This window comes from Pelmatolapia mariae, linkage group LG7, assembly GCF_036321145.2.
Source record: "Pelmatolapia mariae isolate MD_Pm_ZW linkage group LG7, Pm_UMD_F_2, whole genome shotgun sequence".
Taxonomy (NCBI): domain Eukaryota; kingdom Metazoa; phylum Chordata; class Actinopteri; order Cichliformes; family Cichlidae; genus Pelmatolapia; species Pelmatolapia mariae.
This window is the reverse complement of record NC_086233.1, coordinates 58,042,377-58,058,537: the sequence shown is the minus strand read 5'-3', so window position 1 is coordinate 58,058,537 and position 16,161 is coordinate 58,042,377. Positions and strand designations below refer to the sequence as shown.

Here is a 16,161-nt window from a genome sequence, read left to right as displayed (position 1 = left end):
CTGTGTGTTCTGGCTGCCGGCCTCCGTGAGTTTATTCTTTTTATTTTGAAGTTTGTTACTTTTGAGTTCAGCATTAAAGCTGTTTTTTGAGTTCACGTTTTGTCTCTGGAGTCTGCACTTTGGGTCCTCCATTTCACCACTCCTGCCTGCACACAGCCTCAACATGACAGTCATAAGTTTAACCAGCTGCTTTGCCAACATTCCACCTTTATTTTTCATTCATATTTTAATCCCCACTGTAGATATTGACAGTTAACAATGTCACACACTGCTCAAACCTTTAAATTCAGCTCTTTTTAAAAAAAAAAAAAATATATATATATATATATATATATATATATATATTCTTAATATACTTTCAAATGGACTCAGCCTTAAAGATATGCTGCAGTAATATTAACACCAATAGGAAATGTTTTATTTAAAATATTATTTTTACTTCTGATATTTTTTTTTTACAACAGACACTTAGTTGTTTTTTTTTTTTTTGCTACCATTGGGGGGGGGGGGGGTCGAAAGCATCTGATATCAAGATCAAATATTACCTTTAATGCAATAAAAAATCAATTAAAAAAGTCATCTTTTAATAAGCAGCATCTTCAGCGTGTTGTGTTGGTCACTATTTGTAATGAAATTGCTTGATACAGTATAAAGGACAGGGTATAATAAAAGTGTTTAATTGTTTTCTGTAATATTGTTATTCATTTGCATCAAAAATAAAATGAAGGGCCATCAAGACACATCAATATCTTGGGAGTTAAATTTCATCAGTTGGTTGCTTAGTTAGAGAGTTTGGAGAAAAGCTCTGGGTTTCCTTTGAGGTGCTCCTGATCTGTCGCAGTCTTTTTTTTTTTTCTTTAGATGACTTTTGTTTAATTGACCATAATACCTGGATTTATGGTACTGTGAATATGGTTTTCTTCTTTTTTTATTAATTGCAAATGATTAAAAGCATGTGAACTGAAGTGTAAGTCCTTGTTAAAGGTGCCTTTATTGACTAGCTAAAATGATGTAACATCCACAAATACACCTATGGATCACATAACCATCACTGTGGCCTTCATTTTAGATTAAGATCATGTGTACATGCTGCATGGTTGTGCTCTGGACATGGTTGTATCTTTTTTATGATTAATTTTTCACTTTACATAGTGGAGTAACCAGGCCATCAATCTAAAGGAGACAAAATAAGACCAGAAACATAAGCAAAATGAGACCCATATATCAATAATTTCTTTTCTTCATGATTTTCTTTATTTTTGGCAAAATTCCTAATCTTGCCATAGCTATTGGGTTCATTCAATGCACCACTAGTTGAGCCCACTGTAGTGATTTTTGCACGATAGTAGATGTCCGGTTTTAGGCAGCCTTGCCTCCAACCGTATGGCAATGTTGGAGTAATCACATATGCAAAAATATTAAAATAAAACTTAAGCCACAGAGACAAGTCTTAACTAAACACAATAAACACTCAACTAATCTGAAACTTTTTTTGTTTGTTGTTTGTTTCTTGGTTAGTGATTTTGAAGGGGTGATGCATTGGGTAAACTGGGGCCTTTATTCATTATTATCATTACTAATATTTGTTTGTTTCTTTATGTATGTCTGGGTGTCCTTTGAGGTGCTGCTGATCCCTCACAGTCCACTGTAGTGAGATTTGCATGATAGTAGATGTCCACTTTTAGGCGGCTGTGCCTCGAACCTTATGGCAATGTTGGAATAATCACATATGCAAAAAAAATCAGAACAAAACTTGAGCCTTTAAAGATGAAAGACTGCAATTTAGACTGCTATAAAGTTACAAGTCACTTGAAGCAACTCAAAGTTTTGATTTGCACTTCTGACTTTGCGTGGTCTATCCTCCATCCCACTTGTGAATAATTTGTTTTGGCAGGGGGATCTGCTATCCATCCCACTTTCTTCCTCTTCCAAACAGAAATACAATATTTTAATATTGTTTTCTAGTCATATTGCAAGTGGCAGAGATCAAGTGACTGTTTGTGCCAACAGCTTTTTGTGGTATGGTGGAACAGAAGAGTAATACCTGCAAGCAATCTTTACATTTCATAAAGAACACTACAGTACATGCCCTTCACATTTTTTGGCAACAGCTGTTAGGTATTCACTCAAGTTCTTCATATTAATTGCCTATTTGCCGAAGTAGTCAGAATTGAAGGCATTCTTCCTTTGAAATGGTAGATTGTTTATTGTATAAATGCATAGATTGCATGTATTGCAGGAATCCTTGAATATAGAGAAAACTTCTGATTGGATATCACTGAGACATCCTCCTTTACTTTACCCACAACCTGACATGAACATTTGTCTTGATAAAAGAACAACAAGCAGTACGTTTGAATTTTAACCCAAATCTTTTTTTTTCATAGAGAAAGTAATTGTACTTATTTTGTGTGTGTGTGTGTGTGTGTGTGTGTGTGTGTGTGTGTGTGTGTGTGTGTGTAGGTGAGTGAACCAAATACAATGCCTCAAGGTCTTTTCAAATTGAAAATGTAATGACCCCCCAAAACGTTGTCCTTCGGTGTGGTATAAAGTAACACTGGTTGAATATTTTTAACCATACTATAACATTTAAACCAGTCTAGGCTAGAGCTGATATAGATTTAACATATAGATTTAACAATCTATAGCATACTTTATTTACATCGTATTGCATATAACATATAATATTATCGACAAGGTTTTACAATTGCTGCAAGTTTTTTTCCCCTGACAGCTATTTTTGAACTGCTAATTTAAAACAAAAAAAAAAGGTATAGTTCTGATCCGGACTTACTGGAATTGCTTAGAAGACATCATCTTACCCTTGGCTGATTTATTAGAGGGTTTAAAAAGGTTAAAAAGTAATCACGAAGTAGCCATTTAGTAACTAAGCCGAGAGCAGAGGTGGCAAATTATGTTCTGGTCATCCGCTGTTTAATGGTCAGAGTTTTTTATCCCGTGTCACATCTGGCTCCATATTCTATTCCTCTTCTTACTAATCACTTTAAAATATTGTTAGCCTGCCCATTAGGCATTAACACAAGCAGCTCTTTTGAATGCTATCATTTACCAGGCATTGATTCCCATTGTCTTACTTAACCAGGCTGTAAATGACCTTTCAAGGAGAAAGATGATTAAGGTGATCAAGAGGGAGCCTCATGGTGTTGAATTATTTTCAACCTCTCAAGGTGATACCTTATAGCAGCCAAATAAAGACTACCTAATAACACCTAATGTTGCATGTTTCCTTTCCACTTGTGCTTTTTTTAAGCTTACATTGGGATTTTGGCATGTAAGAAGTCAAAGGCATAGGATTGACTTTTAATGAGAGCCTTCTGAACAGTTTTCTTTGCATCCATATGCTTTTAGCTCCTTTCACATATACAATTATAGATTCTTTTGAGACAGATTTATTGATTGATTGAATCACCAACCAATGTGTAGTTTAGCCTTAATGTTATAATGATGATGTACACATTATTAAAGTCAAGTATGATTAATGGTTGGATTACTTACATCAGCTAGGTGTCAATGAGAGTCTTTACAGGGGGATTTTTACCTACTAAAGCTATTAAAATTATGTTACACAGACTACATGACATACTGGATAATGTTGATTGTATTCACCCATCACTGTTTACTGCAGATGCTACTAATGCAAATACAGCTCACTAGCAATTCATAGTACCCCCCAAACCCTGTTTTTTCATACCTTTTTATATTGGCAATAATATACACAAACCTGGCAGGTCTTCATAGACCTATACTCAGTTTAATACATTTAATACATTTTGAAATCTATTAAAAATTAAAAAAAAAAAAAAAAGACTAAACACAAGTATCTTAAAACTGCCATGGAAAGGTTCACACAATCTACACCTGAATCACTGCACTGAGTAGATGAATGAATCATTTTTCCAAAGTGAAACCACTGAAAAATGACATGGTCTTTATCTAACCTTAAATCTTGCTAACTAAAAAAAATGCAAACACAGATGTGCACTACTTATGTTTCTTTGGGGTTTAGTGGCCATTTACTGTTTTTCCCCTCTGTTTATCTGCCCTATGGCAGGCAGGTTGTGAATAGATGGCCCACTCGATCCCTTATGAGCCTGAGCAGAAATACAGCCACACAGAGGATTAGAGTGAGAGAGGATCGGCCGTCAGATCCAGATGCTGCAAATCTGCTCCCAGCCTCACATGTGAATAGGTATGCCATTGTTTAGAACACTGCTTGTTTTGCAAGAACAGAGACATGGCCATGGAGATAAATAAGCTGAAACTGAGGTTACACCAAATCTAAATCTGCTATGATACAGGATTACAAGGTTTATGTCATGCTTAAATCTTTATCCTCTGGTTGTCACTCAAGATTTCCTCAGTAGCAAACTTATTAAGCCTTTAATGGTTGTGCATTAGCAGACAATTCTAACAGAAATATGGGAGCTGTGAAGAGATGTATAGCATGCTGATGATAACCAGAGATGGGCAGTAACGCGTTACTGTAATCCGATTACTTTTTTCAAGTAACGAGTAATGAATTATTATTGCAAAAAAGGTAATTAGATTACTGTTACTTTCCCGTAAGCACGCTGTGTTACTTACTGCGTTACTAAAACCGTGATTTTTTTGCGAGAGTGTCTCATGACAATGATGTAAGCGAGTGAGACGTTCGTGGCAACAGCTGTGTGCAGATCAACAATGGATAATATAAGGAGTGCGGCAGAGACTATGCCCGTGCAGCGTTTAAAGCGTGGAAGTACTGACCTTACTTTGAATTTGATTCCGTAAAAAGTGACAAAAACATTAGCGTCCGCTGCTCACTGCGTGGGAAGAAAACTTCTTTTTACAGCGAAAACAACTCCTAAACTTCCAAGCAAGCACTGACAGTACGCTGCCACGGGAATGTGAAACTCCCAGATCCTTCCACTGACCGCTACGACACACCTGCACCAGGGCAAACCTCCGCCTGCCCCACTCCTGCTATACAGGTGAAAATAGAGCAACAGGAGCGCTGAGTCTTTGATTTTATTTATTTTCTGCTGTGTTTTACGTGCATCTATTTGAAAGAGTAAGTGTAAACACAAAAACTATTTTATTTTATATGCTGGAATATGCAGAAAATAGGTTTAAATGTTAAACAAATTTCTTCCAGTCAGAGAATGTTGCATATAATTTAATATTTGCTTCATGCGTAAAGTTAAAGGATTAAAACTAATAAAACTAGTTTCAAAAAGAGACTTTTTCATTTGATTACATTTTATATGATGGATTATGCAGAAAAAATAGAATTGGGCTGAAAGATCTATTGCTTTATTACCTATTCAGGTTGTAAATCATTTTTTTAAAAAGTAACTAAGTAACTAATTACTTTTGAAAATAAGTAATCAGTAAAGTAGCGGTATTACTTTTTGGGGGAAGTAATCAGTAATTAGTTACTGATTACTTTTTTCAAGTAACTTGACCAATACTGATGATAACCTATGAGTAGTCATATAACTGGTTTCATGGCTATGACTCAAAATCTGCTCATTTTGGGGAATTTCATGAAGATTCTTCATTGTACACTGTATTTTATTCCAAAGACACACTGTTGCACTAATCCAGCAATAGCTCACTTACCATAATTACAATATGAAATGCCTTCAACACTCACATTAAGGTCTGTATGGAAAAATTATTATTCATTTTTTTTCAGTGATCATCTTAATGTGACAATCTACAGTGTAACGCATGTATTAACACTATCCGCTATTTAAAAAAAGTAATGTATGATCATGCCAGAGGCGTTTCACGTTTTGTGATGAGGGCATAAAAAATATTTATTCATTAGGGGATATCAAAATTGTAATGGGTGATTGGGGAAACGGCTGATGACTAATAAATTAAAGCTTAATTTCTGACATTAAAGTAGTGGGGATAGCTCAGGATTCAGCATGATAATCTGCCAAGTACAGTAAATAATATGGTTTTCATTTTAAGGATTTGAACTAACATTATTTGAAATAAATCAACACAACCAAACTTGCTAAAGAATGTGACCTTCAGATGCATAATTTGGATGGACTAAATCACATAACATCTGTAACATAAATCTGTTTTTTTCCCTTATCGCCTTTTTTTCCTTTCAAATTTTACACAGCATATTTCAGCTGCCTACATCATCTTTGCATCACTAAATTCTGATACTTAGCCATAATCCACAAAAGAAGTTACACACTGGCTAAAAGGAATACATAATTTCTTAATGCCCACGCATTCTGGCAACCAAACCTCACATAACCCTGAAAGTTTGTCAGACCATATTTGGTTGGGCTGTACTTTACCATATGCCCAAACAGTGGCAGAGAGTCAGTTGGCAATATGGTTGGCAACAACTCGTCTGCTGTCACACAGCTTCTTATAAAATGGTCTCAAAGAGAAAACACTGAAAAAGAAAGAATGAATCTTTGATTTTGATAAGTTATTTGAGCCATAGTCATGATGGGTATGGGTAGGTCAAAATGGCTAATTTTGTACATGAAAAATGATTTTGTTAATATTCACAAAAATCATGTTAGTTACTCATTTCCACTGTACATTATTTAAACTAAAAATAGAAGGTAGCTCCTTTGGCAAAGAAGTAAACTTAAGCTATCAAAAAAAACATATTGACTTCAATATATTTTGAACTTCTCTAACAAATTTTAGCACATGACAGTTTTATCCAGTATTTCAAAGGATGTAATATATGACTTTATTTTATTTTTTAATGTAATTTTTGGCACTATAACATATGGCACTGCTTAAATTATTTATATAATATGTTGGTTAAAATCCCTTTCCTTTCTTTTCTTTGCAAGCCTCCCTGAAATCACAGAGATAGTCTGCGAAAACTTGTGCTGTCCTCACTGGAAGTATGGTTGAATAGATATGCAATGTGCATGTAGTGTTTAGCATCTTTTAAAAGACAGAAGCGCATAGAAATATTTAATAACTTTATGTAAAATGCTTTTTATTGGGATCTCATTACAGATTTCATTAACCTCAACTGACTCAAAATTTGTAGTGTCTCTGCAATGAGAATAAGGGCTCTCATTAATTTATTTAGCCATTCATTCACTCCATAAGTACTTCTGTTCAACCGATGTTCAAAGCACATCTTGAGCCATAATAGTGGCAAAAAGTTTAAATGGTTGTCTGCTGAAATTCAAACCAAGGGCCAGAAAGTAAGAAATGTGACTTAAATCATGGTTGTAAGTCAGACAGATGTTTCTTAAACTGCTGATCTACAGAGTGCTTCTTTCTTTCCAAAAAGAGAGAGAGAAAGAAAGAGCATGAAAGAAGGAATTGCTTCTTGCAAGGTAATAAAATGGACAGTGAGTGTATATAATTTGTGTGATAAATGTTCATGTTTTATCATTGTTAATATCAGTACACATGCTAAAAGGTACTATTTGCACATGGCAACGCTCCAAGACATGATTTGTAATATATTGGTTATTTAATGATGAACTGATTTAATAACTAAGCCAGTTATTCAGTCCCTTCACTATAGTATCGCAGTTAGAACATTTTAGAGCTCATTATTTTAAAGCATGGTTTTAATTTTTTTTTTGTTTTAATTCCAGATACATGAATGAATCAAAAACTGAGCAAAAACTGGTTAAAGATGGAAACTACAAATTCATTCTTCTAAGATGAGCCTTATGGGCCAAAGGAAGCCACTGATAAGCGGTACAGTTAGAGATTAGTGATGATCAAAGTGGACATTAAATAGGATGAGAAACACACTGATGCACTAATTATCAAGTCTGTGAAATATGATGAATTGCTTTGGATTTCAGAAACAACTTTACTGTGGCGTTAGTAAAATATTTTCCATTGGCTCTACACGCTAACCCAATTCAAAACGATATGTGACTGCAAAGGAGTAAATATGGATGTGGACAATTACACAAGTGATCAACTAGTGAAATATTCACAGGCCTGCAGTCTTGCCTTTCTGTCCTATCTCTTGCACACCTTACAACATTATTTTATTGCTGCTGAGCCCTGCAGGAAATCACTTGTGATGTCTCGTACCCTCCAAAAACATCATGAATAATGAATGGAAGATCTCAAAATAAATAACACACATTATTAATGTATTCAGAGCCTCATTTAGAGGGGGCAGCTGTAGGTGCCACTGCACCCCTTTCTCACTAAATATGTGAGCATGTAGAATCACAAAGAACACTAAACAATGGGAGGGATATTGTGCACTTTATCAAATCTGCAATGCAACTGTAAAATAACAAAACCAAATAATGGAGAGATGGGAATTTTAGAGCGAGGAGAAGTAGGGCGAACGTTGAGTGAAGAGTGTGTTGGAGTGGTCAAAAAACTCCTGGGCTTTCAATGGGCAGATGGCACACTCAACGTTTTAGCTCACACAAACACAATTTTCACCCACCATTTATTCTTTGTCTGACCACAGAGGACAGATTTATAGTGCATGAACCTGTAAATATCAGCAAAAAAGACAAGAATCTCACTGAAGATTGTTGGGGTTTTTTGGGGTTCTGAGTTGTACCCAGTTCTCATTACCAGTGATCGTTCTAAATATGAAGGTTAGATCAGAAAAAGAAACTGAGGTTTGCTGTCTGTGCAACCGTGAAGTAGGTGGTCAAGAGGTGAATGAGGCCGCAACTTAAAAAATTTAGTCAGTCAAATGATTTCTTGCTTTTGTTGCTAGAGCTGCAGAATTGCACATGGCCACCAACCTCTGAGGGTGTTTTTTGTCATCTGGCCTCTAGTTGTGCAGCGTCTTTGGGTCCTCTGGGTTATTAGGAGGATTCTTTTTTCTTGTTCTGGTGCTTGTTTAGTTTAAATCTTGGAATTCTGGAGCAGAGTAAACATCCTGGACTTTGTGTCCAGTTGTTCTTATGCACTTTTGGTGGTGAGGTACAGCACATTTTGTGCCTGGTCTGAAATTGTGTTTAGGTGGGCTATGGAATGAAGCCAACAGCTACAAAAATGCCAGGGCTCAGAGTGTCCCAGCAAAGCATTTTATTCTGATAAAATGTTGAAAAGCTTTTGTTAAAGTCACTGGTTTTGATATTTTGGCTGCTGAGTGTAGAATCTATATAAAATGATATAGCTGCCAACATATGCATAATGTTTGGGTAACATTATATTATAGTTACATATGTCTACATTTTGTTCAGCCTGAGAAAAAGTTCAAGAAGTACAAACATTTTCTTTTGAGTGACTGAATGAGACACGAAGAAATACCCAACATGATTATAACATTATCTAATTGCATCCCAACACATGAATTATTCAGCTCCTGACAATGCAATATTGTCATGGAAAGAAAGAGATGTTTGTGTTAAGCTGCCACTGGCACTACTTTTTACCCTCTCTTCTTACAAAACAAAAACTTTTTTTCCAAGGGCGTCATTGCAAAGCGATAATAAAAGGAAGAAAAATAAATAAAATAAAGGGCAATCATTTTGAAGCCTGCAACACCACTGTGTCTTTGTGTGTGTGTAAATCATATTGTTCTTGTTAGGCAATTATCATTTTTACAATGCCAAGGGTGACCATTAGTCTGTAAAGGAGCATTCCTTGCCCTTGTCACTCTGAGAATAACTGGCCCCACAAGTCTTACTCTGTACTAAAGCCACCATCACCTCTTGCCTGATATGTGGTCTACCAGTGGTCAGATTGAGAACAGCTGATTGGCTTGTCCAGTCATAGATATTCCACCTCAAGCAGCACTGGTGTCCTGCTGTATGATGAAATACTATAGCTAACTTTGACCACAGAGAATGTTTCTGCATACTTGTATTATAATAATAAAAAACTTTAGAAAGATCAAAAGGAGTGAAATGATATTCTCTACTTAAACAATGTGCAATCAAATAAGAATTAATGGCAAATGCCTTTAGTTTTGTTTTTGCAATTCACATCAAATGTGCAAAAATTATATTTGCTAAATTATACTGAATTGACTGAATTTCCCACACCTTTCTGTTTTTAGACACTCGACATTTTCACGTGGTATCATTTTTAAAATTGAATGTGCCAAAGCAAAACTAAATAAATAAATTGTGTAACTGTGCAAATAGCTACAGTTCGTTGCGATGGTTTAGTTAAGAATATGTCAAATGGTGTGCTTGAATACTCAAGCGATTTTATACATTAAAAGGTTTAATTCATGCTCTGAGGCAAATATGTAGCAAGAAGATTTTACTGAAAAGGGGGATTTACTTAATGATGTCTCCCTCAACTGGAAAGCAAAGAGGGCGGTGCTCTTTACTACCATATGCCAGACACACAGACAGGCAGGTCGACAGTTATGAAGACAGATGAATGATGCAACGCCTTCAGCACTGAGGGAAATGAGATCAGATGTTGACAGCTAGATCGACAGATCCCTGGTCTGGCATTCAAATGTTTTCTCACATCTCCTATTACATGGTTCATGAATGGATACACTCTACAAGATAACTGGCCTATCTGTAAATAAATGCTTTGCTTTTTTCCCTTTGCTCTATTATACATGCTGTATAATATACCTGAGTTTAGCATATGTGCAGTACAGCAGGTTGCCTAAGATAGACGCTACACAAGCAATAATCTTCCTGAAGACCTGAAGTCTTTGGTGTCAGCCGCCATGTTAAAAAACTGCATCGTGTAGGCCTATTTCATAATTCATGTACAACTCAGCCAGCATTTATAAATAAGTTCTAAGGTGCTGAAGCCTGTGAGAGAATATAACACATATTAATCTACCTCCAGAATTGTCAAAGGTGTTTCTTCTCTCATCTTTCATTCTCATTTATTTTGTTTTATTTGCAGTATAGCATAGGCCCTCTCTCCTGATGATTCTTACAGCATTTTAAAATACAAATAGACATGATATAAATAACCCAATATAAACAAAATCTAGTCTGTCATGGGAGAGCAGTCCTATGCGACAATCTGCCCGAGGCCATCATCAGAATACCATACACCTAACAGCAGAAGCGAACCAGTAGGTGGCAGTGGCGTCCTATTTGCAAGATACACATGGGAGGAATCTGTCTGTCTCTGCACTTAAGCTAAATAACTCTCTCTCATTCTGTCTCTCTCTCTTCCTCTCTCTCTTTCTTCCTCTCTGTCGCTTGCTTGCTCCCCTGCTGGCTGTTTTCTCTCACGCACGCACACACTAATAAACAACTATTTGTGTTTGTTTCCCCCTTTTTTAAACTGACCAGTGAATAAAAGGGACAATGGTAAAGAATCGGTTAATGAATGCCAGTCTTCAGGGCGACATGGACGCACACGGTGAAATTTTAGAAGCTGTAGAAGTTCAAAGCGAGCACCATGAAGACTGAAAGAGAGGGAAAACAATATCTCCTGCCCTCGCTGCTCCAGTCCTGCGGTTGACGGCAGAGTCGATCCACCAGCAGTGACTGGCGGAACAGTCTCAGTTGGAGAAAGCAGCTTGTCAGTGGGAGGTAACCTACATGATGCCCCCTCCTGAACTTATCAATTCATCGTCCGTCCGTGCTGCGCCCGGCGTTTTATTTTGGTACGAAAATGCTGAGCGCACTGAGGCACTGTAAAGCGCACCGATGGATACAGCCTGCTTGCGCGTCTTGGAACGGGTCATTTTGTGAAGCAGCCTAAAACACACGGCAGTCTACAAGAGAGAGAGGGGAAGCCTGGACTTGGACAACCACCCATTTGTGGATAATAACCCTAAAATAAAAAAATAAAATAAAAATTAAATTTAAAAAAAAAAAACCTTACCCCGGTGTGTGTCACATCAATGGAGAGGCGAGGGTCGAATATCCGAAATATACAGCGGGGGCGCAGAAGTGATGACAGCCTTTGATGAACCATAACTCCCGTCCAGACAAGGTGAGATCAAAGCTCCGTTCGGAAAACATGTAAGAATAGCGCTTTTGGTGTATAACGAAGGCTCTTCACACTTGGGAGCCGCTGCCTGAATTTGTGATGGGGTTTTAAAGGCTTCTGAAGGATACCGCCTGGAATTTTTTCTTCCGATGCTGCATCCCAGAATAACGAATTTCCCTCTTAAATATGGAGAACGGAGCAATCTGAAGAGAGAGATTATCTCTAATCGTGACAACTTTATCACTTCTCCAACCTACAGGATACCCTTTCAATCACTGTACTGCGGAACTTCTTTTTATCGGTAAAACCAGGAGGGGGAAGAGAAATAAGCATCTTGAAATCCGCACTGGGCTGTGCGGTGAAATTTAATCAGGGCTGATAGCTAAGAAGCAATAGGGACTTGATGAAAAGTTACATTTGACATGTAGGCGAGCAGTCGGGTTCTTAAAATAACCCCACCTTAACAGCTCAACGTATGGATGATGGTCTACCGTAAGGTCTACATGAAAGGCTTTAAGAGCATATTATTGCGATCAGAGAGAAAATAAAAAGTCGTCACTTGGAGAAAATCTTGGACCACAGTGGGCATCGCTTTGCCACGAGTTGTTTCAACAATGGCACTTGTGGGTGCCTTCTGAAATGTGCGTCTTGAAAAGGGAGGAAATATCGGATGCATTATCATCACTGTGAGAGTTAATTGCATTGCATCCGGACTAATGTTTGGATTACATACCAAGTCGTGTTGAGACGTGGAAGAAAATGAGTGTGAAAAGGAAAGGTAACAAAGGATTCTCCAAAACTGCCTGAGTATTGCGGATTTTTTTTTTCGATGCAGTTTTTGCGGAGGCAGCGGAAGAAGAGCTGTTCTTCGCCGGCGGAGATCTTCCAGACCTTGGCATTTCTCTGTAAATAAGTAAGTTATTGTTTATAATGTACTGGGAGGGAAAGCATATTTCTAAATGTCTTACTATTCTCTATAGTATAACTATCCTATTCAGCCCTTTCGCTCCGATGGATGTCAAAATGCGGAAGTTTATCTTCGCTGTTTGATGATTGATATGTACAAATCAGCACGCAGCGCTCCCGAGGTTTTGCCATTCACATTACTTATACTGCGACCTCTAACGAAGAGATATTTAATTGTGGGGTGATTCAGAGCATAATGGAATGACGCGCGCTCTCGCTTGTTTTAACTGCGCGTCTTCGAGTGCGCAGTATCAAGATTAGATGTCTTAAACTGTTAAAAGAAAAAGAGAGAGACCGATTTGAGCCTCTAAATTAAACAGGTAAAGGGGAATCTTTGTAAAGGGAAGTGCACTTAAAGCATCTGATTTTGGTTTTTCACACTGTAACGTGACTAAACGCGGACACGCCACCTGCAATCCCTACACCCGCCTATCAATCCATCCAGTCTGTACTTCTGTGCGCTCAACCTACTTTCAGTATAGGAAAGTCTGCCATATTTTAGCACGTGTTCTTGTACGCTACAGCAACCGCGAAAAATACTTAACATCAGCCAAAACATGTTCAAGTTAGATTTGAAAATCCAAGCTTTGGATGACCTAGCTGACGATTGATTAATGACCAAATATTGTGTTTTCTTCCTCTCCACCCTCCCCCTTCTTTTCTCGGGGTCCCTTACACAAAAAGCACTTGTTCACCGCCCTCCGTGGTAGCCGGAGAGGGAGCTGTCCTTTCTCCTGGTGCTGAAATTAAAAGTGGCGGCAGTCACTCATCCTCTACTCAACTGGAAAAGGCATAGATGTTGTGGATAATGGCTCAAAAATCACAACCACTAAACAGGCTGAAGAATATCCTTGACTGTGTGCAACTAAGCAACAGATGTGATATTGGCGAAGTTCATAGCATTTCATGTGACACAACATGTTTTGCAAATCATTTTGTAATCTGACTCATTTTACCTGCTCCTCGAATTAAAGATTAAACATTTTATTAAAGTATCAACCCCAGCACATATACACACACCACACCCACAACTCATAAAATATGCAGATAAGTACATGAAGTGCCACTGGTTTTGTGTTATGTTGGTGGTGGGCTTAAAAATAGATGTTTGTCAAGAAGGTGACAACCAGTGTTGGTGGTAAAAGCATAAATAGAGGTGGCTATCACTCTTGAGACAAAGAATAAATTGCATCTCTCACCTGTGAAAGTGAGAAACATGGCAGACATTATTCACCCACTTGAAAGGAAAGCCCTCCATATGATGGAGTGGCATCACCTTGGGGAGACAAATTAGACTGCTGATTTTATGTTTTTGCCCTGTCAGAGGCTTATGCAAGATAAATCCCCCCTACATTTTCCCAAGTTTGCTGATGTTTGTTGGCAGCTGGTACAGAGTGATTCATAGTAATAAGCAGAGAGACTCTTCCTCCTCCCCATTTAACACTACTCAAACCTTTTTTTCGTCCCCGTGGAGATTTTCTTGGAGAGGGAAGTGGGTTGTAGCTATGGGTTGTAAGGATCCAGCCAAAATAAGGAGCAAATGGGTTTGAAACTGACTGATTCACTGGGCCACTCTGGATTAGTGCTTGTTTATTTCACTACACTAGATGGACAACGACTGTATCTCCAGTGTGTCCCTATTAGTCCTTCTAAGCAGTAGGAAATAGCCTTAGAGCAGGTGCAGCTCAGGGACCAAGTGGGACTTTCCGCTGCTCACACAAATCCAGTCTTTGGCTGATGATGTTTCTACCATAGACATCTGTTTTATGTCCAATTTCTCTAGCCATTGTTGTCTGACTTATCTATTGAAAATCATTCCAAGCAGCCGCGTCAGAAAATTAATGAACTTGTCATCTGGAAAAGGGCACCATTGCAATAAGGTGCCAGGGTCTTGCAAAGCGACAGGCTGTATACCCATGTTCCCTCCCCACACTCCCTTTGTCATTTTCCCCCTCCTCAGCTTGTGACTCAGTTCAGATCAAGGCCAGCACTGTGTGCCTTATAATAAAATGTTCATTTTTCAAATCGGATTAATCTCTGTAAAGCCTGGCTTAGGACACCATTAGCATTCATTTCTTTCACTGCCGGGGACTTGTATCAATAATGGAACTACCCCTACATTTTTCATCTTCTCTGGGTATAAAATCTCTCAGGGGGTTTCATTCAGTGAGAAAGAGAACAGTTACAGTGATCCGTTATCTACTCCCTCGCCTTTTGTATTGGAAACCAGCAGTGCGATGCTGGGGGTCTTGAGTGCTAGGCTAGATAGGAGCTGAAAGCCATAATGCTGGAGGTGAAAGGAGCCTTCATACAAAGATGATGTTGATAGCTATGGTATAATTAATTATAATAATAATGGACTCAAGCTAAAACCATATACTTGCAGCAATAATTAATTGTGCTCTTAGCTTACGGTACATTTGGATTTTAGTATTGTGCATGTATTTTTATTAAACACCCTGTTGAGCATAACTATACATAGTGGCACAGTGTTTATGGCAATATTATATCCACATAGATATTATATTAGAGAAACTTGTAAGTGTGTGGAGCTCGAGAATAGGACAGAAGCAGCAAAAATATATTTTGAAGCTGTTGGAAGTGCATGTCTAAAATCCGCAGTCATGGCTGATGACTGCAGATTTTAGACATGTGGGTGTGACATGTTGATTAATCATGCATAGCTGAAGAGGTAGGCGAGAAGAGAGTCACCTTAAAGGAAACATCTGAAAGATGTTTTCATAAGCCAGCGGTGGATTACTACTAATGTGATGGCTACTGACACAGTGTTGCAAATCTGCATCTTATGCAGCTATTGTGAGTGTGATAAAAAAGCTAACCTCAGTTTCTTCTTCTGGATGACGCATGTAATCTTTTGAAGAGAGTGCTGTGGTAAAATGTGGGAATTTGTCACAGTTTTGTCACTGTAAGTGCACTATATCAGTGGCTTCCTCATGTAGTCGTTACAGTACTCTACCACTGTGGAAGATCATCTGAACCTGAGATTTGTTTTTTATCAACTAGACACAAGCAAGCATCTTGGGCACAGCACAGCACACACACACCATGAATGGTATCTGCAGCAGCCCTGCTCATTAGTCATCCTTTCCTGCATGTCTGTCTGAATGTTCTGTCCAAAAGAAAGAACAGCTGAGCAGGGGGACGGCCACAGCACATTCCACCAGCCAATGGATTAATCAATTGGTGTTCCAGCTCAGCCCATCCATCTCAGCGAATAATCTGGGAGACATCATAAAAGTGCCATTCTATCATTCTAGAGGCCAGAGAGCATTGCTTCTTTTTTTCTGTCCCGGCTCCCACTCA

At 38.0% G+C, this 16,161-nt stretch overlaps 1 protein-coding gene across 3 annotated transcripts in view; it reads left to right on the top strand.

The window, feature by feature from the left end:
• Positions 1 to 16,161, top strand: part of lrrc4ca (leucine rich repeat containing 4C, genome duplicate a) — a 142,394-nt gene that overhangs the window by 80,576 nt on the left and 45,657 nt on the right. The window contains exon 1 of one of the 3 annotated variants that reach the window (XM_063479956.1): positions 11,176 to 11,874. The exons of 1 other annotated variant lie outside the window; for it this stretch is intronic. The gene's annotated coding sequence lies outside the window, so the exon portion shown is untranslated. Of the gene's footprint in view, positions 1 to 11,175; positions 12,785 to 16,161 lie in introns of those variants that run through there. One more of the 3 variants, XM_063479955.1, reaches the window with a different exon arrangement.